The sequence below is a fragment of the Dreissena polymorpha genome, chromosome 14 (assembly GCF_020536995.1).
Source record: "Dreissena polymorpha isolate Duluth1 chromosome 14, UMN_Dpol_1.0, whole genome shotgun sequence".
NCBI classification, from domain to species: domain Eukaryota; kingdom Metazoa; phylum Mollusca; class Bivalvia; order Myida; family Dreissenidae; genus Dreissena; species Dreissena polymorpha.
In genome coordinates this window covers 50,544,623-50,564,810 of record NC_068368.1, presented here as the reverse complement: position 1 = coordinate 50,564,810, position 20,188 = coordinate 50,544,623, and the positions used below count along the sequence as shown (strand labels likewise).

At 37.0% G+C, this 20,188-nt stretch overlaps 34 non-coding genes across 34 annotated transcripts; all 34 read right to left on the bottom strand.

The window, feature by feature from the left end:
- Positions 1-815: 815 nt before the first annotated feature.
- Positions 816-887, bottom strand: Trnaq-cug (transfer RNA glutamine (anticodon CUG)). Its single transcript has one exon. It is a non-coding gene; the product is annotated as a tRNA-Gln (tRNA).
- Positions 888-969: 82 nt separating this feature from the next.
- On the bottom strand, positions 970-1,041 carry Trnaq-cug (transfer RNA glutamine (anticodon CUG)). Its single transcript has one exon. It is a non-coding gene; the product is annotated as a tRNA-Gln (tRNA).
- Positions 1,042-1,579: 538 nt separating this feature from the next.
- Trnan-auu (transfer RNA asparagine (anticodon AUU)) lies at positions 1,580-1,651 on the bottom strand. The gene has a single exon. It is a non-coding gene; the product is annotated as a tRNA-Asn (tRNA).
- A 1,161-nt stretch (positions 1,652-2,812) lies between these two features.
- Positions 2,813-2,884, bottom strand: Trnaq-uug (transfer RNA glutamine (anticodon UUG)). Its single transcript has one exon. It is a non-coding gene; the product is annotated as a tRNA-Gln (tRNA).
- Positions 2,885-2,966: 82 nt separating this feature from the next.
- Trnaq-cug (transfer RNA glutamine (anticodon CUG)) lies at positions 2,967-3,038 on the bottom strand. Its single transcript has one exon. It is a non-coding gene; the product is annotated as a tRNA-Gln (tRNA).
- Positions 3,039-3,119: 81 nt separating this feature from the next.
- Positions 3,120-3,191, bottom strand: Trnaq-cug (transfer RNA glutamine (anticodon CUG)). Its single transcript has one exon. It is a non-coding gene; the product is annotated as a tRNA-Gln (tRNA).
- A 995-nt stretch (positions 3,192-4,186) lies between these two features.
- On the bottom strand, positions 4,187-4,258 carry Trnaq-cug (transfer RNA glutamine (anticodon CUG)). The gene has a single exon. It is a non-coding gene; the product is annotated as a tRNA-Gln (tRNA).
- Positions 4,259-4,340: 82 nt separating this feature from the next.
- On the bottom strand, positions 4,341-4,412 carry Trnaq-cug (transfer RNA glutamine (anticodon CUG)). Its single transcript has one exon. It is a non-coding gene; the product is annotated as a tRNA-Gln (tRNA).
- Positions 4,413-4,492: 80 nt separating this feature from the next.
- Positions 4,493-4,564, bottom strand: Trnaq-cug (transfer RNA glutamine (anticodon CUG)). Its single transcript has one exon. It is a non-coding gene; the product is annotated as a tRNA-Gln (tRNA).
- A 237-nt stretch (positions 4,565-4,801) lies between these two features.
- Trnaq-cug (transfer RNA glutamine (anticodon CUG)) lies at positions 4,802-4,873 on the bottom strand. The gene has a single exon. It is a non-coding gene; the product is annotated as a tRNA-Gln (tRNA).
- A 384-nt stretch (positions 4,874-5,257) lies between these two features.
- Trnaq-cug (transfer RNA glutamine (anticodon CUG)) lies at positions 5,258-5,332 on the bottom strand. The gene has a single exon. It is a non-coding gene; the product is annotated as a tRNA-Gln (tRNA).
- Positions 5,333-6,950: 1,618 nt separating this feature from the next.
- On the bottom strand, positions 6,951-7,022 carry Trnaq-uug (transfer RNA glutamine (anticodon UUG)). The gene has a single exon. It is a non-coding gene; the product is annotated as a tRNA-Gln (tRNA).
- An 82-nt stretch (positions 7,023-7,104) lies between these two features.
- Positions 7,105-7,176, bottom strand: Trnar-ucg (transfer RNA arginine (anticodon UCG)). The gene has a single exon. It is a non-coding gene; the product is annotated as a tRNA-Arg (tRNA).
- Positions 7,177-7,264: 88 nt separating this feature from the next.
- Trnan-auu (transfer RNA asparagine (anticodon AUU)) lies at positions 7,265-7,336 on the bottom strand. The gene has a single exon. It is a non-coding gene; the product is annotated as a tRNA-Asn (tRNA).
- A 542-nt stretch (positions 7,337-7,878) lies between these two features.
- On the bottom strand, positions 7,879-7,950 carry Trnaq-cug (transfer RNA glutamine (anticodon CUG)). The gene has a single exon. It is a non-coding gene; the product is annotated as a tRNA-Gln (tRNA).
- Positions 7,951-8,031: 81 nt separating this feature from the next.
- Positions 8,032-8,103, bottom strand: Trnaq-cug (transfer RNA glutamine (anticodon CUG)). The gene has a single exon. It is a non-coding gene; the product is annotated as a tRNA-Gln (tRNA).
- Positions 8,104-8,487: 384 nt separating this feature from the next.
- On the bottom strand, positions 8,488-8,559 carry Trnaq-cug (transfer RNA glutamine (anticodon CUG)). The gene has a single exon. It is a non-coding gene; the product is annotated as a tRNA-Gln (tRNA).
- Positions 8,560-9,101: 542 nt separating this feature from the next.
- Trnaq-cug (transfer RNA glutamine (anticodon CUG)) lies at positions 9,102-9,173 on the bottom strand. Its single transcript has one exon. It is a non-coding gene; the product is annotated as a tRNA-Gln (tRNA).
- An 82-nt stretch (positions 9,174-9,255) lies between these two features.
- Trnaq-cug (transfer RNA glutamine (anticodon CUG)) lies at positions 9,256-9,327 on the bottom strand. Its single transcript has one exon. It is a non-coding gene; the product is annotated as a tRNA-Gln (tRNA).
- Positions 9,328-9,407: 80 nt separating this feature from the next.
- Trnaq-cug (transfer RNA glutamine (anticodon CUG)) lies at positions 9,408-9,479 on the bottom strand. Its single transcript has one exon. It is a non-coding gene; the product is annotated as a tRNA-Gln (tRNA).
- Positions 9,480-9,716: 237 nt separating this feature from the next.
- Positions 9,717-9,788, bottom strand: Trnaq-cug (transfer RNA glutamine (anticodon CUG)). The gene has a single exon. It is a non-coding gene; the product is annotated as a tRNA-Gln (tRNA).
- A 384-nt stretch (positions 9,789-10,172) lies between these two features.
- Trnaq-cug (transfer RNA glutamine (anticodon CUG)) lies at positions 10,173-10,247 on the bottom strand. The gene has a single exon. It is a non-coding gene; the product is annotated as a tRNA-Gln (tRNA).
- Positions 10,248-11,865: 1,618 nt separating this feature from the next.
- Trnaq-uug (transfer RNA glutamine (anticodon UUG)) lies at positions 11,866-11,937 on the bottom strand. The gene has a single exon. It is a non-coding gene; the product is annotated as a tRNA-Gln (tRNA).
- An 82-nt stretch (positions 11,938-12,019) lies between these two features.
- Positions 12,020-12,091, bottom strand: Trnar-ucg (transfer RNA arginine (anticodon UCG)). Its single transcript has one exon. It is a non-coding gene; the product is annotated as a tRNA-Arg (tRNA).
- An 88-nt stretch (positions 12,092-12,179) lies between these two features.
- On the bottom strand, positions 12,180-12,251 carry Trnan-auu (transfer RNA asparagine (anticodon AUU)). The gene has a single exon. It is a non-coding gene; the product is annotated as a tRNA-Asn (tRNA).
- Positions 12,252-12,793: 542 nt separating this feature from the next.
- Positions 12,794-12,865, bottom strand: Trnaq-cug (transfer RNA glutamine (anticodon CUG)). The gene has a single exon. It is a non-coding gene; the product is annotated as a tRNA-Gln (tRNA).
- Positions 12,866-12,946: 81 nt separating this feature from the next.
- Trnaq-cug (transfer RNA glutamine (anticodon CUG)) lies at positions 12,947-13,018 on the bottom strand. The gene has a single exon. It is a non-coding gene; the product is annotated as a tRNA-Gln (tRNA).
- Positions 13,019-13,402: 384 nt separating this feature from the next.
- Positions 13,403-13,474, bottom strand: Trnaq-cug (transfer RNA glutamine (anticodon CUG)). Its single transcript has one exon. It is a non-coding gene; the product is annotated as a tRNA-Gln (tRNA).
- Positions 13,475-14,017: 543 nt separating this feature from the next.
- On the bottom strand, positions 14,018-14,089 carry Trnaq-cug (transfer RNA glutamine (anticodon CUG)). The gene has a single exon. It is a non-coding gene; the product is annotated as a tRNA-Gln (tRNA).
- Positions 14,090-14,169: 80 nt separating this feature from the next.
- On the bottom strand, positions 14,170-14,241 carry Trnaq-cug (transfer RNA glutamine (anticodon CUG)). The gene has a single exon. It is a non-coding gene; the product is annotated as a tRNA-Gln (tRNA).
- A 237-nt stretch (positions 14,242-14,478) lies between these two features.
- Trnaq-cug (transfer RNA glutamine (anticodon CUG)) lies at positions 14,479-14,550 on the bottom strand. Its single transcript has one exon. It is a non-coding gene; the product is annotated as a tRNA-Gln (tRNA).
- Positions 14,551-14,632: 82 nt separating this feature from the next.
- Trnaq-cug (transfer RNA glutamine (anticodon CUG)) lies at positions 14,633-14,704 on the bottom strand. Its single transcript has one exon. It is a non-coding gene; the product is annotated as a tRNA-Gln (tRNA).
- A 697-nt stretch (positions 14,705-15,401) lies between these two features.
- Positions 15,402-15,473, bottom strand: Trnaq-cug (transfer RNA glutamine (anticodon CUG)). Its single transcript has one exon. It is a non-coding gene; the product is annotated as a tRNA-Gln (tRNA).
- A 4,120-nt stretch (positions 15,474-19,593) lies between these two features.
- Positions 19,594-19,665, bottom strand: Trnaq-uug (transfer RNA glutamine (anticodon UUG)). Its single transcript has one exon. It is a non-coding gene; the product is annotated as a tRNA-Gln (tRNA).
- Positions 19,666-20,188: the final 523 nt, after the last annotated feature.

Sequence of the window (20,188 nt, the reverse complement as noted above, 5' to 3'; positions counted from 1 at the left end):
CTTCCAACAACTTTCACTATGTATAGAGAAAAATAAGGCATGATACAATATTAAGGTTCCACCGAAATGTGAACTCGGATCGCAAGATTCAGATTCTTGAGTGCTAACCATTACACCATGGAACCGTTGTTTGTATTTTAGCCTCGCAAGCACACTTTTAACACCTAACATTATGTATAAAGAAAAAATGTCATGATAAAATATTAAGGTTTCACAGAGATTTGAAGTTGGATCGCAAGATTCAGAGTCTTGAGTGCTAACCATTACATCATGGAACCGCTGTTTTAGTTATAGCCTCGCAAGCATACTTCCAACATCTTACATTATTTATAGAGAAAAATAAGTCATGATAAAAAATTAAGTTTCGACCGAGATTTGAACTCGGATCGCAAGATTCAGAGTCTTGAGTGCTAACCATTACACCATGAACCGTTGTTCGAGTTATAGCCTCGCAAGCACACTTACAGCATCGTGTGTGTATTTGATATTTATTTACAGGTCGTCCAGCGTCTTCTCGACTACAGATGTATCGACCTGCCCCTGTGACCCTTCAGGGGAGAAAGTAAGGTCATATTATACATCATAGCACGATGGCCAATGCGACCTTAATGTGACTAGATGTCTTTTTTTTTAATGGATTATGCAGAGGTTTGCCTTGTATCAAAATGGTTTTTGCAGTATTCCTATTACCTCTAGATAAGCATTATCCTTATTGGCATTAATGTTAATTCCTTATAGTTTGTGTGTGGTTTTTGTGCTCTCCGCCCCAAGAGGCATCTTATATATAGAGACAAATAAGTCATGATAAAATATAAAGGTTCCACCGAGATTTGAACTCGGATCGCAAGATTCAGAGTCTTGAGTGCTAACCATTACACCCTGGAACCGCTGGTTTAGTATTAGCCTCGCAAGCACACTTACAACATCTTACATTATGTATAGAGAAAAATACCTTATGATAAAATATTAAGGTTCCACCGAGATTTGAACTCGGATCGCAAGATTCAGAGTCTTGAGTTCTAACCATTACACCATGGAACCGCTGTTTGAGTTAAAGCCCCGAAAGCACACTTCCAACATCTTACAATATGTAAAGAGAAAAAAGTCATCGTACAATATTAATGTTCCACCGAGATTTGAACTCGGATCGGAAGATTCAGAGTCTTGGGTGCTAACCATTACACCATGGAACCGCTGTTTGAGTTAAAGCCTCGAAAGCACACTTCCAACATCTTACATAATAGAGAAAAATACGTCATGATACAATATTAAGTTTCCACTGAGATTTGAACTCGAATCGCAAGATTCAGAGTCTTGGGGGCTAACAATAACACCATGGAACCGCTGTTTGAGTTTTAGCATCACATGCACACTTCCAACATCTTACATTATGTATAGAGCAAAATAAGTCATGATCAAATATTTAGGTTCCACCAAGATTTGAACTCGGATCGCAAGATTCAGAGTCTTGAGTGTTAACCATTACACCATTGAAACTATGTTTAAGTTTCAGCCTCGCAAGCACACTTGCAACATCATACATTATGTTAAGAAAAAAATACCTTATGATTAAATATTAAAGTTCCACCGAGATTTGAACTCGGATCGCCAGATTAATAGTCTTGAGTGCTAACCATTACACCATGGAACCGCTGTTTGAGTTTGAACCTCGCAAGCACACATCCAACATCTTACACTATGTATAGAGAAAAATAAGGCATGATACAATATTAAGGTTCCACCGAAATGTGAACTCGGATCGCAAGATTCAGAGTCTTGAGTGCTAACCATTACACCATGGAACCGTTGTTTGTATTTTAGCCTCGCAAGCACACTTTTAACACCTAACATTATGTATAAAGAAAAAATGTCATGATAAAATTTTAAGGTTTCACAGAGATTTGAAGTTGGATCGCAAGATTCAGAGTCTTGAGTGCTAACCATTACATCATGGAACCGCTGTTTTAGTTTTAGCCTCGCAAGCATACTTCCAACATCTTACATTATTTATAGAGAGAAATAAGTCATGATAAAAAATTAAGGTTCGACCGAGATTTTAACTCGGATCGCAAGATTCAGAGTCTTGAGTCCTAACCATTACACCATGGAACCGTTGTTCGAGTTATAGCCTCGCAAGCACACTTACAGCATCTTACATTATATATAGAGACAAATAAGTCATGATAAAATATAAAGGTTCCACCGAAATTTGAACTCGGATCGCAAGATTCAGAGTCCTTAGTCCTAACCATTACACCATGGAACCGCTGTTTGAGTTTTAGCCTCGCAAACACAATTACAACATCTTACATTATGTAAAGAAAAAGAAGTCATGCTAAAATATTATGGTTCCACCGAGATTTGAACTCGGATCGCAAGATTAGAGTCTTGAGTGCTAACCATTACAGCATGGAACCGCTGTTTCAGTTTTAGTCTCGCATGTACACTTGCAACATCTTACAATTATCTATAGAGAAAAATACCTTATAATAAAATATTTAAGTTCCAACGAGGTTTGAACTCGGATCGCAAGATTAATAGTATTGAGTGCTAACCATTACACCATGGAACCGCTGTTTGAGTTAAAGCCTCGAAAGCACACTTCCAACATCTTACACTATGTATAGTGAAAAATAAGTCATGATACAATATTAAGTAAGGTTCCACCGAGATTTGAACTCGGATCGCAAGATTCAAAGTCTTGAGTGCTAACCATTACACAATATAACCGCTGTTTGAGTTTGAACCTCACAAGCACACTTCCAACATCTTACATTATGTATAGAGAAAAATAAGGCATGATACAATATTAAGGTTCCACCGAGATTTGAACTCGGATCGCAAGATTCAACGTCTTGAGTGCTAACCATTACACCATGGAACCGCTGTTTCAGTTTTAGCCTCGCAAGCACACTTGCAACATCATACATTATGTTTAGAGAAAAATACCTTATGATTAAATATTAAGGTTCCACAGAGATTTGAACTCGGATCGCAAGATTCAGAGTCTTGAGTGCTAACCATTACACCATGGAACCGTTGTTTAAGTTTATGCCTTGCATGCACACTTACAACATCTTACATTATGTATAGAGAAAATACCTTATGATAAAATATTAAGGTGCCACCGAGATTTGAACTCGGATCGCAAGATTCAGAGTCTTGAGTGCTAACCATTACACCATGGAACCGCTGTTTGAGTTAAAGCCTCGAAAGCACACTTCCAACATCTTACAATATGCAAAGAGAAACAAAATGTACAATATTAATGTTCCACCGAGATTTGAACTCGGATCGGAAGATTCAGAGTATTGAGTGCTAACCATTACACCATGGAACCGCTGTTTGAGTTTTAGCCTCGCAAGCACACTTCCAACATCTTACATTATAGAGAAAAATACGTCATGATAAAATATTAAGTTTCCACCGAGATTTGAACTCGAATCGCAAGATTCAGAGTCTTGGGGGCTAACAATTACACCATGGAACCGCTGTTTGAGTTTTAGCATCACAAGCACACTTCCAACATCTTACATTATGTATAGAGCAAAATAAGTCATGATCAAATATTTAGGTTCCACCGAGATTTGAACTCGGATCGCAAGATTCAGATTCTTGAGTGCTAACCATTACACCTTGCAACCTCTGTTTGAGTTTTAGCCTCGCAAGCACACTTGCAACATCATACATTATGTTTAGAGAAAAATACCTTATGATTAAATATTAAAGTTTCAACGAGATTTGAACTCGGATCGCAAGATTAATAGTCTTGAGTGCTAACCATTACACCATGGAACCGCTGTTTGAGTTTGAACCTCGCAAGCACACTTCCAACATCTTACACTATGTATAGAGAAAAGTAAGGCATGATACAATATTAAGGTTGCACCGAAATGTGAACTCGGATCGCAAGATTCAGAGTCTTGAGTGCTAACCATTACACCATGGAACCGTTGTTTGTATTTTAGCCTCGAAAGCACACTTCCAACACCTAACATTATGTATAAAGAAAAAAGTCATGATAAAATATTAAGGTTTCACAGAGATTTGAATTTGGATCGCAAGATTCAGAGTCTTGAGTGCTAACCATTACATCATGGAACCGCTGTTTTAGTTATAGCCTCGCAAGCATACTTCCAACATCTTACATTATTTATAGAGAGAAATAAGTTATGATAAAAAATTAAGGTTCGACCGAGATTTGAACTCGGATCGCAAGATTCAGAATCTTGAGTGCTAACCATTACACCATGGAACCGTTGTTCGAGTTATAGCCTTGCAAGCACACTTACAGCATCTTACATTATATATAGAGACAAATAAGTCATGATAAAATATTAAGGTTCCACCGAGATTTGAACTCGGATCGCAAGATTCAGAATCTTGAGTGCTAACCATTACACCATGGAACCGCTGTTTGAGTTTTAGCCTCGCAAACACACTTACAACATCTTACATTATGTAAAGAGAAAGAAGTCATGCTAAAATATTATGGTTCCACCGAGATTTGAACTCGGATCGCAAGATTCAGAGTCTTGAGTGCTAACCATTACAGCATGGAACCGCTGTTTCAGTTTTAGTCTCGCATGTACACTTGCAACATCTTACAATTATCTATAGAGAAAAATACCTTATGATAAAATATTAAGGTTCGAACGAGGTTTGAACTCGGATCGCAAGATTTATAGTATTGAGTGCTAACCATTACACGATAGAACCGCTGTTCGAATTTTAGCCTCGCAAGCACACTTCCAACATTTTACATTATGTATAGAAAAAGATAAGTAATGATATAATAATTAGTTTCCACCGAGATTTGAACTCGGATCGCAAGATTCAGAGTCTTGAGTGCTAACCATTACACCATGGAACCGCTGTTTGAGTATTAGCCTCGCAAGCACACTTACAACATCTTACATTATGTATAGAGAGAAATAAATCATGATAAAATATTAAGGTTCCACCGAGATTTGAACTCGGATAGCAAAATTCAGAATCTTGAATTCTAACCATTACACCATGGAACCGCTGTTTGTATTTTAGCCTCGCAAGTGCACTACCAACATCTTACGTTATGTAATAAGAAAAAAGTCATGATATAATATTAAGGTTCAACCGAGATTTGATCTCGGATCGCAAGATTCAGAGTCTTGAGTGCTAACGATTACACCTTTGAACCGCTGTTTGAGTGTTAGCGTCGCAAGCACACTTACATCTTACATTATGTATAGAGAAAATAAGTCATAATAAAATATCAAGTTTCCACCGAGATTTGAACTCGGGTCGCAAGATTCAGAGTCTTTAGTGCTTAAAACCATTACACCATGGAACCGCTGTTTGAGTTTTAGCTTCGCAAGGACTCTTCCAACATCTTACATTATGTATAGAGAAAAATGAGTCATAATACAATATTAACTAAGGTTCCACCGAGATTTGACCTCGGATCGCAAGTTTCAGAGACTTTAATGCTAACCATTATTCCATGGAACCGCTATTTCAGATTTAGCCTCGAATGTACACTTGCAACATCGTACAATTATCTATAGAGAAAAATACCTTATGAAAAAATATTACGATTCCAACGAGGTTTGAACTCGGATTGCAAGATTCAGAGTCTTGAGCGCTAACCATTACAGCATCGAACCGCTGTTTCAGTTTTAGCATCGCATGTACAATTACAACATCTTACATTATATATAGAGAAAATCATGCATAAAATATAAAGGTTCCACCGAAATTTGAACTCGGATCGCAAGATTCAGAGTCCTTAGTCCTAACCATTACACCATGGAACCGCTGTTTGAGTTTTAGCCTCGCAAACACACAACATCTTACATTATGTAAAGAGAAAGAAGTCATGCTAAAATATTAAGGATCCACCGAGATTTGAACTCGGATCGCAAGATTAAAGTCTTGAGTGCTAACCATTACAGCATGGAACCGCTGTTTCAGTTTTAGTCTCGCATGTACACTTGCAACATCTTACAATTATCTATAGAGAAAAATACCTTATGATAAAATATTTAGGTTCCAACGAGGTTTGAGCTCGGATCGCAAGATTTATGGTATTGAGTGCTAACCATTACACGATGGAAACGCTGTTTGAGTTTTAGCCTCGCAAGCACACTTGCAACATCTTACATTATGTATAGAAAAAGATAAGTAATGATATAATAACAAGTTTCCACCGAGATTTGAACTCGGATCGCAAGATTCAGAGTCTTGAGTGCTTAAAACCCTTACACCATGGAACCGCTGTTTGAGTTTTAGCTTCGCAAGGACTCTTCCAACATCTTACAGTATGTATAGAGAAAAATGAGTCATGATACAATATTAAGTAAGGTTCCACCGAGATTTGACCTCGTATCGCAAGTTTTCGAGACTTTAGTGCTAACCATTATACCATGGAACCGCTATTTCAGTTGTAGCCTCGAATGTACACTTGCAACATCTTACAATTATCTATAGAGAAAAATACCTTATGAAAAAATATTACGATTCCAACGAGGTTTGAACTCGGATTGCAAGATTCAGAGTCTTGAGCGCTAACCATTACAGCATCGAACCGCTGTTTCAGTTTTAGCATCGCATGTACAATTACAACATCTTACATTATATATAGAGAAAATCATGCATAAAATATAAAGGTTCCACCGAAATTTGAACTCGGATCGCAAGATTCAGAGTCCTTAGTCCTAACCATTACACCATGGAACCGCTGTTTGAGTTTTAGCCTCGCAAACACACAACATCTTACATTATGTAAAGAGAAAGAAGTCATGCTAAAATATTAAGGATCCACCGAGATTTGAACTCGGATCGCAAGATTAAAGTCTTGAGCGCTAACCATTACACCATGGAACCGCTATTTGAGTTAAAGCCTCGAAAGCACACTTCCAACATCTTACATAATGTATAGAGAAAAATAAGTCATGATACAATATTAAGTAAGGTTCCACCGAGATTTGAACTCGGATCGCAAGATTCAAAGTCTTGAGTGCTAACCATTACATCATGGAACCGCTGTTTGAGTTTGAACCTCACAAGCACACTTCCAACATCTTACATTATGTATAGAGAAAAATAAGGCATGATACAATATTAAGGTTCCACCGAGATTTGAACTCGGATCGCAAGATTCGAAGTCTTGAGTGCCAACCATTATACCATGGAACCGCTGTTTCAGTTTTAGCCTCGCAAGCACACTTGCAACATCATACATTATGTTTAGAGAAAAATACCTTATGATTACCGGTAAATATTAAAGTTCCAACGAGATTTGAACTCGGATCGCAAGATTAATAGTCTTGAGTGCTAACCATTACACCATGGAACCGATGTTTGAGTTTGAACCTCGCAAGCAAACTACCAACATCTTACACTATGTATAGAGAAAAATAAGGCATGATACAATATTAAGGTTCCACCGAAATGTGAACTCGGATCGCAAGATTCAGAGTCTTGAGTGCTAACCATTACACCATGGAACCGCTGTTTGTAGTTTAGCCTCGCAAGCACACTTCCAACACCTAACATTATGTATAAAGAAAAAAAAATTGATAAAATATTAAGGTTTCACAGAGTATTGAAGTTGGATCGCAAGATTCAGAGTCTTGAGTGCTAACCATTACATCATGGAACCGCTGTTTTAGTTATAGCCTCGCAAGCATACTTCCAACATCTTACATTATTTATAGAGAGAAATAAGTCATGATAAAAAGTTAAGGTTCGACCGAGATTTGAACTCGGATCGCAAGATTCAGAGTCTTGATTGCTAACCATTACACCATGGAACCGTTGTTCGAGTTATAGCCTCGCAAGCACACTAACAGCATCTTACATTATATATAGAGACAAATAAGTCATGATAAAATATTAAGGTTCCACCGAGATTTGAACTCGGATCGCAAGATTCAGAGTCTTGAGTGCTAACCATTACACCATGGAACCGCTGTTTAAGTTTATGCCTTGCAAGCACACTTACAACATCTTACATTATGTATAGAGAAAATACCTTATGATAAAATATTAAGGTTCCACCGAGATTTGAACTCGGATCGCAAGATTCAGAGTCTTGAGTGCTAACCATTACACCATGGAACCGCTGTTTGAGTTAAAGCCTCGAAAGCACACTTCCAACATCTTACAATATGTAAAGAGAAAAAAGTCATCGTACAATATTAATGTTCCACCGAGATTTGAACTCGGATCGGAAGATTCAGAGTATTGAGTGCTTACCATTACATCATGGAACCGCTGTTTGAGTTTTAGCCTCGCAAGCACACTTCCAACATCTTACATAATAGAGAAAAATACGTCATGATAAAATGTTAAGTTTCCACCGAGATTTGAACTCGAATCGCAAGACTCAAAGTCTTGGGTGCTAACAATTACACCATGGAACCGCTGTTTGAGTTTTAGCATCACAAGCACACTTCCAACATCTTACATTATGTATAGAGCAAAATAAGTCATGATCAAATATTTAGGTTCCACCGAGATTTGAACTCGGATCGCAAGATTCAGAGTCTTGAGTGCTAACCATTACACCATGGAACCTCTGTTTGAGTTTTAGCCTCGCAAGCACACTTGCAACATCATACATTATGTTTAGAGAAAAATACCTTATGATTAAATATTAAAGTTTCAACGAGATTTGAACTCGGATCGCAAGATTAATAGTCTTGAGTGCTAACCATAACACCATGGAACCGCTGTTTGAGTTAAAGCCTCGAAAGCACACTTCCAACATCTTACACTATGTATAGAAAAAAATAAGGCATGATATAATATTAAGGTTCCACCGAAATGTGAACTCGGATCGCAAGATTCAGAGTCTTGAGTGCTAACCATTACACCATGGAACCGTTGTTTGTATTTTAGCCTCGAAAGCACACTTCCAACACCTAACATTATGTATAAAGAAAAAAGTCATGATAAAATATTAAGGTTTCACAGAGATTTGAATTTGGATCGCAAGATTCAGAGTCTTGAGTGCTAACCATTACATCATGGAACCGCTGTTTTAGTTATAGCCTCGCAAGCATACTTCCAACATCTTACATTATTTATAGAGAGAAATAAGTTATGATAAAAAATTAAGGTTCGACCGAGATTTGAACTCGGATCGCAAGATTCAGAATCTTGAGTGCTAACCATTACACCATGGAACCGTTGTTCGAGTTATAGCCTTGCAAGCACACTTACAGCATCTTACATTATATATAGAGACAAATAAGTCATGATAAAATATTAAGGTTCCACCGAGATTTGAACTCGGATCGCAAGATTCAGAATCTTGAGTGCTAACCATTACACCATGGAACCGCTGTTTGAGTTTTAGCCTCGCAAACACACTTACAACATCTTACATTATGTAAAGAGAAAGAAGTCATGCTAAAATATTATGGTTCCACCGAGATTTGAACTCGGATCGCAAGATTCAGAGTCTTGAGTGCTAACCATTACAGCATGGAACCGCTGTTTCAGTTTTAGTCTCGCATGTACACTTGCAACATCTTACAATTATCTATAGAGAAAAATACCTTATGATAAAATATTAAGGTTCGAACGAGGTTTGAACTCGGATCGCAAGATTTATAGTATTGAGTGCTAACCATTACACGATAGAACCGCTGTTCGAATTTTAGCCTCGCAAGCACACTTCCAACATTTTACATTATGTATAGAAAAAGATAAGTAATGATATAATAATTAGTTTCCACCGAGATTTGAACTCGGATCGCAAGATTCAGAGTCTTGAGTGCTAACCATTACACCATGGAACCGCTGTTTGAGTATTAGCCTCGCAAGCACACTTACAACATCTTACATTATGTATAGAGAGAAATAAATCATGATAAAATATTAAGGTTCCACCGAGATTTGAACTCGGATAGCAAAATTCAGAATCTTGAATTCTAACCATTACACCATGGAACCGCTGTTTGTATTTTAGCCTCGCAAGTGCACTACCAACATCTTACGTTATGTAATAAGAAAAAAGTCATGATATAATATTAAGGTTCAACCGAGATTTGATCTCGGATCGCAAGATTCAGAGTCTTGAGTGCTAACGATTACACCATTGAACCGCTGTTTGAGTGTTAGCGTCGCAAGCACACTTACATCTTACATTATGTATAGAGAAAATAAGTCATAATAAAATATCAAGTTTCCACCGAGATTTGAACTCGGGTCGCAAGATTCAGAGTCTTTAGTGCTTAAAACCATTACACCATGGAACCGCTGTTTGAGTTTTAGCTTCGCAAGGACTCTTCCAACATCTTACATTATGTATAGAGAAAAATGAGTCATAATACAATATTAACTAAGGTTCCACCGAGATTTGACCTCGGATCGCAAGTTTCAGAGACTTTAATGCTAACCATTATTCCATGGAACCGCTATTTCAGATTTAGCCTCGAATGTACACTTGCAACATCGTACAATTATCTATAGAGAAAAATACCTTATGAAAAAATATTACGATTCCAACGAGGTTTGAACTCGGATTGCAAGATTCAGAGTCTTGAGCGCTAACCATTACAGCATCGAACCGCTGTTTCAGTTTTAGCATCGCATGTACAATTACAACATCTTACATTATATATAGAGAAAATCATGCATAAAATATAAAGGTTCCACCGAAATTTGAACTCGGATCGCAAGATTCAGAGTCCTTAGTCCTAACCATTACACCATGGAACCGCTGTTTGAGTTTTAGCCTCGCAAACACACAACATCTTACATTATGTAAAGAGAAAGAAGTCATGCTAAAATATTAAGGATCCACCGAGATTTGAACTCGGATCGCAAGATTAAAGTCTTGAGTGCTAACCATTACAGCATGGAACCGCTGTTTCAGTTTTAGTCTCGCATGTACACTTGCAACATCTTACAATTATCTATAGAGAAAAATACCTTATGATAAAATATTTAGGTTCCAACGAGGTTTGAGCTCGGATCGCAAGATTTATGGTATTGAGTGCTAACCATTACACGATGGAAACGCTGTTTGAGTTTTAGCCTCGCAAGCACACTTGCAACATCTTACATTATGTATAGAAAAAGATAAGTAATGATATAATAACAAGTTTCCACCGAGATTTGAACTCGGATCGCAAGATTCAGAGTCTTGAGTGCTTAAAACCCTTACACCATGGAACCGCTGTTTGAGTTTTAGCTTCGCAAGGACTCTTCCAACATCTTACAGTATGTATAGAGAAAAATGAGTCATGATACAATATTAAGTAAGGTTCCACCGAGATTTGACCTCGTATCGCAAGTTTTCGAGACTTTAGTGCTAACCATTATACCATGGAACCGCTATTTCAGTTGTAGCCTCGAATGTACACTTGCAACATCTTACAATTATCTATAGAGAAAAATACCTTATGAAAAAATATTACGATTCCAACGAGGTTTGAACTCGGATTGCAAGATTCAGAGTCTTGAGCGCTAACCATTACAGCATCGAACCGCTGTTTCAGTTTTAGCATCGCATGTACAATTACAACATCTTACATTATATATAGAGAAAATCATGCATAAAATATAAAGGTTCCACCGAAATTTGAACTCGGATCGCAAGATTCAGAGTCCTTAGTCCTAACCATTACACCATGGAACCGCTGTTTGAGTTTTAGCCTCGCAAACACACAACATCTTACATTATGTAAAGAGAAAGAAGTCATGCTAAAATATTAAGGATCCACCGAGATTTGAACTCGGATCGCAAGATTAAAGTCTTGAGCGCTAACCATTACACCATGGAACCGCTATTTGAGTTAAAGCCTCGAAAGCACACTTCCAACATCTTACATAATGTATAGAGTAAAATAAGTCATGATACAATATTAAGTAAGGTTCCACCGAGATTTGAACTCGGATCGCAAGATTCAAAGTCTTGAGTGCTAACCATTACATCATGGAACCGCTGTTTGAGTTTGAACCTCACAAGCACACTTCCAACATCTTACATTATGTATAGAGAAAAATAAGGCATGATACAATATTAAGGTTCCACCGAGATTTGAACTCGGATCGCAAGATTCGAAGTCTTGAGTGCCAACCATTATACCATGGAACCGCTGTTTCAGTTTTAGCCTCGCAAGCACACTTGCAACATCATACATTATGTTTAGAGAAAAATACCTTATGATTACCGGTAAATATTAAAGTTCCAACGAGATTTGAACTCGGATCGCAAGATTAATAGTCTTGAGTGCTAACCATTACACCATGGAACCGATGTTTGAGTTTGAACCTCGCAAGCAAACTACCAACATCTTACACTATGTATAGAGAAAAATAAGGCATGATACAATATTAAGGTTCCACCGAAATGTGAACTCGGATCGCAAGATTCAGAGTCTTGAGTGCTAACCATTACACCATGGAACCGCTGTTTGTAGTTTAGCCTCGCAAGCACACTTCCAACACCTAACATTATGTATAAAGAAAAAAAAATTGATAAAATATTAAGGTTTCACAGAGTATTGAAGTTGGATCGCAAGATTCAGAGTCTTGAGTGCTAACCATTACATCATGGAACCGCTGTTTTAGTTATAGCCTCGCAAGCATACTTCCAACATCTTACATTATTTATAGAGAGAAATAAGTCATGATAAAAAGTTAAGGTTCGACCGAGATTTGAACTCGGATCGCAAGATTCAGAGTCTTGATTGCTAACCATTACACCATGGAACCGTTGTTCGAGTTATAGCCTCGCAAGCACACTAACAGCATCTTACATTATATATAGAGACAAATAAGTCATGATAAAATATTAAGGTTCCACCGAGATTTGAACTCGGATCGCAAGATTCAGAGTCTTGAGTGCTAACCATTACACCATGGAACCGCTGTTTAAGTTTATGCCTTGCAAGCACACTTACAACATCTTACATTATGTATAGAGAAAATACCTTATGATAAAATATTAAGGTTCCACCGAGATTTGAACTCGGATCGCAAGATTCAGAGTCTTGAGTGCTAACCATTACACCATGGAACCGCTGTTTGAGTTAAAGCCTCGAAAGCACACTTCCAACATCTTACAATATGTAAAGAGAAAAAAGTCATCGTACAATATTAATGTTCCACCGAGATTTGAACTCGGATCGGAAGATTCAGAGTATTGAGTGCTTACCATTACATCATGGAACCGCTGTTTGAGTTTTAGCCTCGCAAGCACACTTCCAACATCTTACATAATAGAGAAAAATACGTCATGATAAAATGTTAAGTTTCCACCGAGATTTGAACTCGAATCGCAAGACTCAAAGTCTTGGGTGCTAACAATTACACCATGGAACCGCTGTTTGAGTTTTAGCATCACAAGCACACTTCCAACATCTTACATTATGTATAGAGCAAAATAAGTCATGATCAAATATTTAGGTTCCACCGAGATTTGAACTCGGATCGCAAGATTCAGAGTCTTGAGTGCTAACCATTACACCATGGAACCTCTGTTTGAGTTTTAGCCTCGCAAGCACACTTGCAACATCATACATTATGTTTAGAGAAAAATACCTTATGATTAAATATTAAAGTTTCAACGAGATTTGAACTCGGATCGCAAGATTAATAGTCTTGAGTGCTAACCATAACACCATGGAACCGCTGTTTGAGTTAAAGCCTCGAAAGCACACTTCCAACATCTTACACTATGTATAGAAAAAAATAAGGCATGATACAATATTAAGGTTCCACCGAAATGTGAACTCGGATCGCAAGATTCAGAGTCTTGAGTGCTAACCATTACACCATGGAACCGTTGTTTGTATTTTAGCCTCGCAAGCACACTTCCAACACCTAACATTATGTATAAAGAAAAAAAGTCATGATAAAATATTCAGGTTTCACAGAGATTTGAATTTTGATCGCAAGATTCAGAGTCTTGAGTGCTAACCATTACATCATGGAACCGCTGTTTTAGTTATAGCCTCGCAAGCATACTTCCAACATCTTACATTATTTATAGAGAGAAATAAGTCATGATAAAAGGTTAAGGTTCGACCGAGATTTGAACTCGGATCGCAAGATTCAGAATCTTGAGTGCTAACCATTACACCATGGAACCGCTGTTTGAGTTTTAGCCTCGCAAACACACTTACAACATCTTACATTATGTAAAGAGAAAGAAGTCATGCTAAAATATTAAGGTTCCACCGAGATTTGAACTCGGATCGCAAGATTCAGAGTCTTGAGTGCTAACCATTACACCATGGAACCGCTGTTTCAGTTTTAGTCTCGCATGTACACTTGCAACATCTTACAATTATCTATAGAGAAAAATACCTTATGATAAAATATTAAGGTTCCAACGAGGTTTGAACTCGGATCGCAAGATTTATAGTATTGAGTGCTAACCATTACACGATGGAACCGCTGTTTGAGTTTTAGCCTCGCAAGCACATTTCCAACATTTTACATTATGTATAGAAAAAGATAAGTAATGATATAATAATAAGTTTCCACCGAGATTTGAACTCGGATCGCAAGATTCAGAGTCTTGAGTGCTAACCATTACACCATGGAACCGCTGTTTGAGTTTTAGCCTCACAAGCACACTTACAACATCTTACATTATGTATAGAGAAAAATAAATCATGATAAAATATTAAGGTTCCACCGAGATTTGAACTCGGATAGCAAAATTCAGAGTCTTGAATGCTAACCATTACACCATGGAACCCCTGTTTGTATTTTAGCCTCGCAAGTGCACTACCAACATCTTACGTTATGTAAAAAGAAAAAAGTCATGATATAATATTAAGGTTCAACCGAGATTTGATCTCGGATCGCAAGATTCAGAGTCTTGAGTGCTAACGATTACACCATTGAACCGCTGTTTGAGTGTTAGCGTCGCAAGCACACTTACATCTTACATTATGTATAGAGAAAAATAAGTCATAATAAAATATCAAGTTTCCACCGAGATTTGAACTCGGATCGCAAGATTCAGAGTCTTGATTGCTTAAAACCATTACACCATGGAACCGCTGTTTGAGTTTTAGCTTCGCAAGGACTCTTCCAACATCTTACATTGTGTTTAGAGAAAAATGAATCATAATACAATATTAAGTAAGGTTCCACCGAGATTTGACCTCGGATCGCAAGTTTCTGAGACTTTAGTGCTAACCATTACACCATGGAACCGCTATTTCAGTTTTAGCCTCGAATGTATACTTGCAACATCTTACAATTATCTATAGAGAAAAATACCTTATGAAAATATATTACGATTCCAACGAGGTTTGAACTCGGATTGCATGATTCAAAGTCTTGAGTGCTAACCATTACAGCATCGAACCGCTGTTTCAGTTTTAGCATCGCATGTACAATTACAACATCATACATTATATATAGAGAAAATCATGCATAATATATTAAGGATCCACCGAGATTTGAACTCGGATCGCAAGATTCAGAGTCTTGAGTGCTAACCATTACACTGTGGAACCGCGGTTTGAGTTTTAGCCTCGCAAGCACACTTACAACATCAAACATTATACAAACAAAAAAATAAGTCATGATAAACTATTCAGGTTCCGTCGAAATCAATATTGCTTATTTTTACTTATTAATTAGAAATTATTATTTCTATTAATTTATTAATTAATATTTGTATAGATAAATAAGTCTATAAACAATCATTTCTATTAATTTATTAATTTATGTTTGTATAGATTAATAAGTCATGACAAAATGTCAAGGTTCCACCGAGATTTGAACTCAGATCGCAAGTCTTGAGTGGTAACCATTACAGCATGGAACCGCTGTTTCAGTTTTAGCCACGCAAGTACACTCACAACATCTTACATTATCTATAGAGAAAACTAAGTCATGATAAAATATTAAGGTTCCACCGAGATCTGAACTCGGATCGCAAGATTCAGAGTCTTGAGTGCTAACCATTACACCATGGATCCGGTGGTTAAGTTTTAGCCTCGCAAGCAAACTTACAACATCTTACGTTATGCATAGAGAAAAATAAGTAATTATAAACTATTCAGGTTCCACCGAAATTTCTATTACTTATTTTAATTTCTTAATTAGAAATAATTAGTTCTATTAATTTCTATTAATGTATTAATTTCTATTTGTATAGATTAATAAGTCATGATAAAATTTTAATTTTCCACCGTGATTTGAACTCGGATCGCAAGATTCAGAGTATTGAGTGCTAACCATTACACCATGAGACCGCTGTTTCACACGGTCTCTCAAGCACGCTTACAAGACCTTTAATTATCTATTCAGATAAAATACAATCGTGATGAAATATTTAGTTTCAACCGAGATTTGAACTCGGATCGCTAGATTCAGAGTCTTGTACTATCGCACTGTCACCATGGAACCCCAAGCACGCTTAAAACACCGTATATTATTTGTAAAGATAAATAAGTCACGATAAAATATTAAGGTTCAACGGAGATTCGAACTTTTATCGCAATAGTTATTTTGATGGTAGCTTGTAATTTATGTGGCTTATGTTATCATGGCGATAGTTGGTTATCTTTGTCGTTGTAGTTAAAATTGGGTAAGTTGGTAATGTATATGGTGGCAAGTGATTATGGGGTTAGCTGGGTTTCTATGTGGTTGTAGTTAAAATGGTGTTATCAGGTAATCTATGTGGTTGGAGTTAAAATGGGGTAAGCTGGTTATCTATGTGGTTGTAGTTGAAATGGGGTAAGCTGGTTATCTATGTGGTTGTAGGTAAAATGGGGTTAGCTGGTTATCTAATTGGTTGTTGTTAAATTGCGGTAAGTTGGTTATTTATGTGGTTGTAGTTAAAATGGTGTAAGCTGATTATCTAAGTGGTTTACTTAAAATTGTGTTAGCTGGTTATCTATGTGGTTGTAGTTAAAATGGTGTTAGTTGGTGATGTATGTGGTGGCAGGATATTGTGATGGTAGTTTGTTATGTCTGTGGTTGAAGTTATTATGGCCTTAGTTGGTAATGTATGCGTTAAAAATGTTTATGGTGGTGTCGGTTATGTTTGTGGTTGAATTTATTTTGTCGTTATTTGGGGCTGAAGTTATATTGGCAATAGATTTTAGTGTTTACGGTTAAGTTCTTACGGTGGTAGTTGGTACCGTGTGAAATTGGAATTATTGTGACAGCAGTTGGTAATTTGTGTGTTTTGGTGCTTATATCGGCATTATCTAATCTATGTTGTTGCAGTGTTTGTCGTGGTAAATCACAATTACTGAGGATATAATTTTGTAGGGACACTGTATTGGCGACATTTTAGTGGTTAGTATACTGACAATAAGAGGTGTAACTTGTCGTGGAGATTGGTGTTTCACTGTGCTATTCACTAGGTGTTAATACCCAAATAGGCACACGCCCCTTGGTACAGAGTCCTCTTTCCTCGTTAAATGATCAAATATGGTGGGCACACGCTCATTTGTGAACTTGTCGATCTAGGGATAAATCTAAAACGTAATTGAATGTGTTTTCTTAACCATATATTGACACTCCCAATAATGTTGTTTTGAAGAGAACACATCACCAGGTTCCACCGAGATTTGAACTCGGACCACAGGATTTAGAATCCTGAGTGCTGACCGTTACACCATGGAACCGTTGATGTACGAGCTCCTCTAGAACGACACTCTCAGATCTTTCTGATAAATTCATTCAGAAAAGAAGTGGAATAGAAAATTGTGCTTATTTGAAGATTCATGGATTACTCGTATACATCTGTTTAATCTGTATTTGTCCCATTTCTTGTGTAACATGGTTTATAGTCATGTTATGGTATTGCCTTTACATAACTTGGAAAGCTGGACCAGAAAAGTAAATGTTTTGGCAAGCAACCAACGTAAGGTCGCGCAAGTAAATACATTAAGGTTTTTTAATCGCTATAAGCCTATTAGTTTTTTAATCGCCATCATACGATATACAGTTCAATTGCGATTTATTGTCATGAAGATTGTCCACGAATGATTTGTTGAACAGTGTTCGTCTAGTATTGTTATATGTACTTGTTTTTTTTTGTGTGTGTTTTGGCTCTGAGAAAAAGGTTTCGAACGTGTGTTCGTTCCACACTTTGAACAACCTATTACAGTACGTACGTACAGATATCTGGTCGCAAGATTCAGAGTCTTGAGTTTTAACCATTACACCATGGATCCGCTCTTTAAGTTAGCCTCGCATGTACACTTACAACACCGTACATAATGAATATATAAAAATAAAATCGTGAGACCATATTTAGGTTCCACCGAGATTTAAACTCGGATCGCAAGATTCAAATCTTGAGTGCTACCCAGTACACAATGGAACCTATGTTTTAGTTTTAGCCTCTCAAGCACGCTTACAACACCTTATTCTATTTGCATAGATAAATAAGTCATGCTAAAGTGTTAAGGTTCCACCGAGATTTGAACTCGGATCGAACGACTAAGATTCCTGAGTGCTAACCATTACACCATGGAACCGCTATTTTAGTTTTAGCATCGCAAGCACGCGTACAACACCTTATATTATCTATAGAGATACTATAAAATCGTGCTAAAACATTGAGGTTCCAGCGACCTTTGAACTCGGATCGCAAGATTAAGAGTCTTGAGTGCTAACCATTACACCAATAGGACCGCTGTACTATAGCTTCGCAAGCACGTTTACAACACCGTTCATGTTCTGTAGAGATGAATGGGATATGAAAAATGTTTAAGTTCTACCGAGATTTGAACTCGAGGGCTAACCATTACACCAGGGAACCGCTTTTTAACATGGCCTCACATGCACGTTTACAACACCTTACATTATCTATTGAGATAAAATAAAATCGGATCACAAGATTTAGACTTTGATATATTTTGGTGGAAGCTTGTAATGTATGTGGTTTAAGTTAGTATGGTGTTAGTTGGTAATGTATATGGTTTATGCTATATGGTGATAGTTGGTTATATATAAGGTTGCAGTTAATATTTTGTTAGCTGGTAATGTATACGGTTGCAAGTAATTATGGCGTTAGTTTGTAATGTATGTGGTTAAAATGTTTATTATGGTGTCGGTTATGTTTTTGGTTGAAGTTATTTTGGCGATATTTGGTAATAATTTTGGCTGAAGTTAATATGGCGGTAGTTGGAAGTGTGTATGGTTAAATTTATTACGGTGGTAGTTGGTTACGTGTGTAATTGATTTATTGTGGCGGTAATTTGTTATGTGTGTGGTTCAAGTTATTATAGTGACAGTTGGTAAAGTGTTTGTTTTAGTGGTTATTGTGGTGTTATCTAATCAATGTTGTTGCAGTTCTTAACTCGGTAGTTGGTAAATCATTATAAGATTTCAATATAGTTAATGTTGGTGACATTTTATTGGTTTGTATACAACTGTACTGACAGTAAAAGGTGTATTTTGTCGAGGAGATTCGTGTTGTATTGTGTTATTCAATGGGTGTACATAAACAAATAGGCACATCTGTCCTCATTTAATGACCAAACATGATGGATACAAGCTCGTTGGTGATCTTGTTGGTCTGGGATAATAAGTCTAAAACGTCATTGAATGTGTTTTCTTAACCATATATTGACACTTATAATAATGCTGTTTTGAAGAGAACACATCACCAGGTTCCACCGAGAATTGAACTCGGATCGCAGGATTCAAAGTCCTGAATGCTGACCGTTACACCATGAAACCATTGATGTACGAGCTCCTCTATAATGACACTCTCAGTTCTTTCTGGTCAACTCATTCAGAATAAAAGGGAATAGAAAACTGTGCTTATTTGAAGATTAATTGATTACTCGTATAAATCTGTGTAATATGTAGTTGTCTCATTCTGAGCTTACCTCGTTCATATGACTTGGAAAGCTGGATCCGAAAAGAATATGTTTTGGCGCGCAAGGAAATAAATTATTAATGAATTGCTATAAGTCTATTATTTTCGAATCGCCATCATGCGATAAAACAATTAATCAATTGCGATTTATTTTCATGAAGATGGTTCACGAATGACTTGCTGAACAGTGTTTGTCAGTATTGTTATATGTACTTGTTCTTAGAGTTTTGGCTCTGAGAAAAAAGTTTCGAACGTATGTTCTTTCCACATTTTAAACAACATCTTATATTATGTATAGAGAAAAGTAAGTTATGATAAAGAGTTAGATTGCACCGAGATTTGAACTCGGAATGCAAGATTTAGAGTCTTGAGTGCTAACCA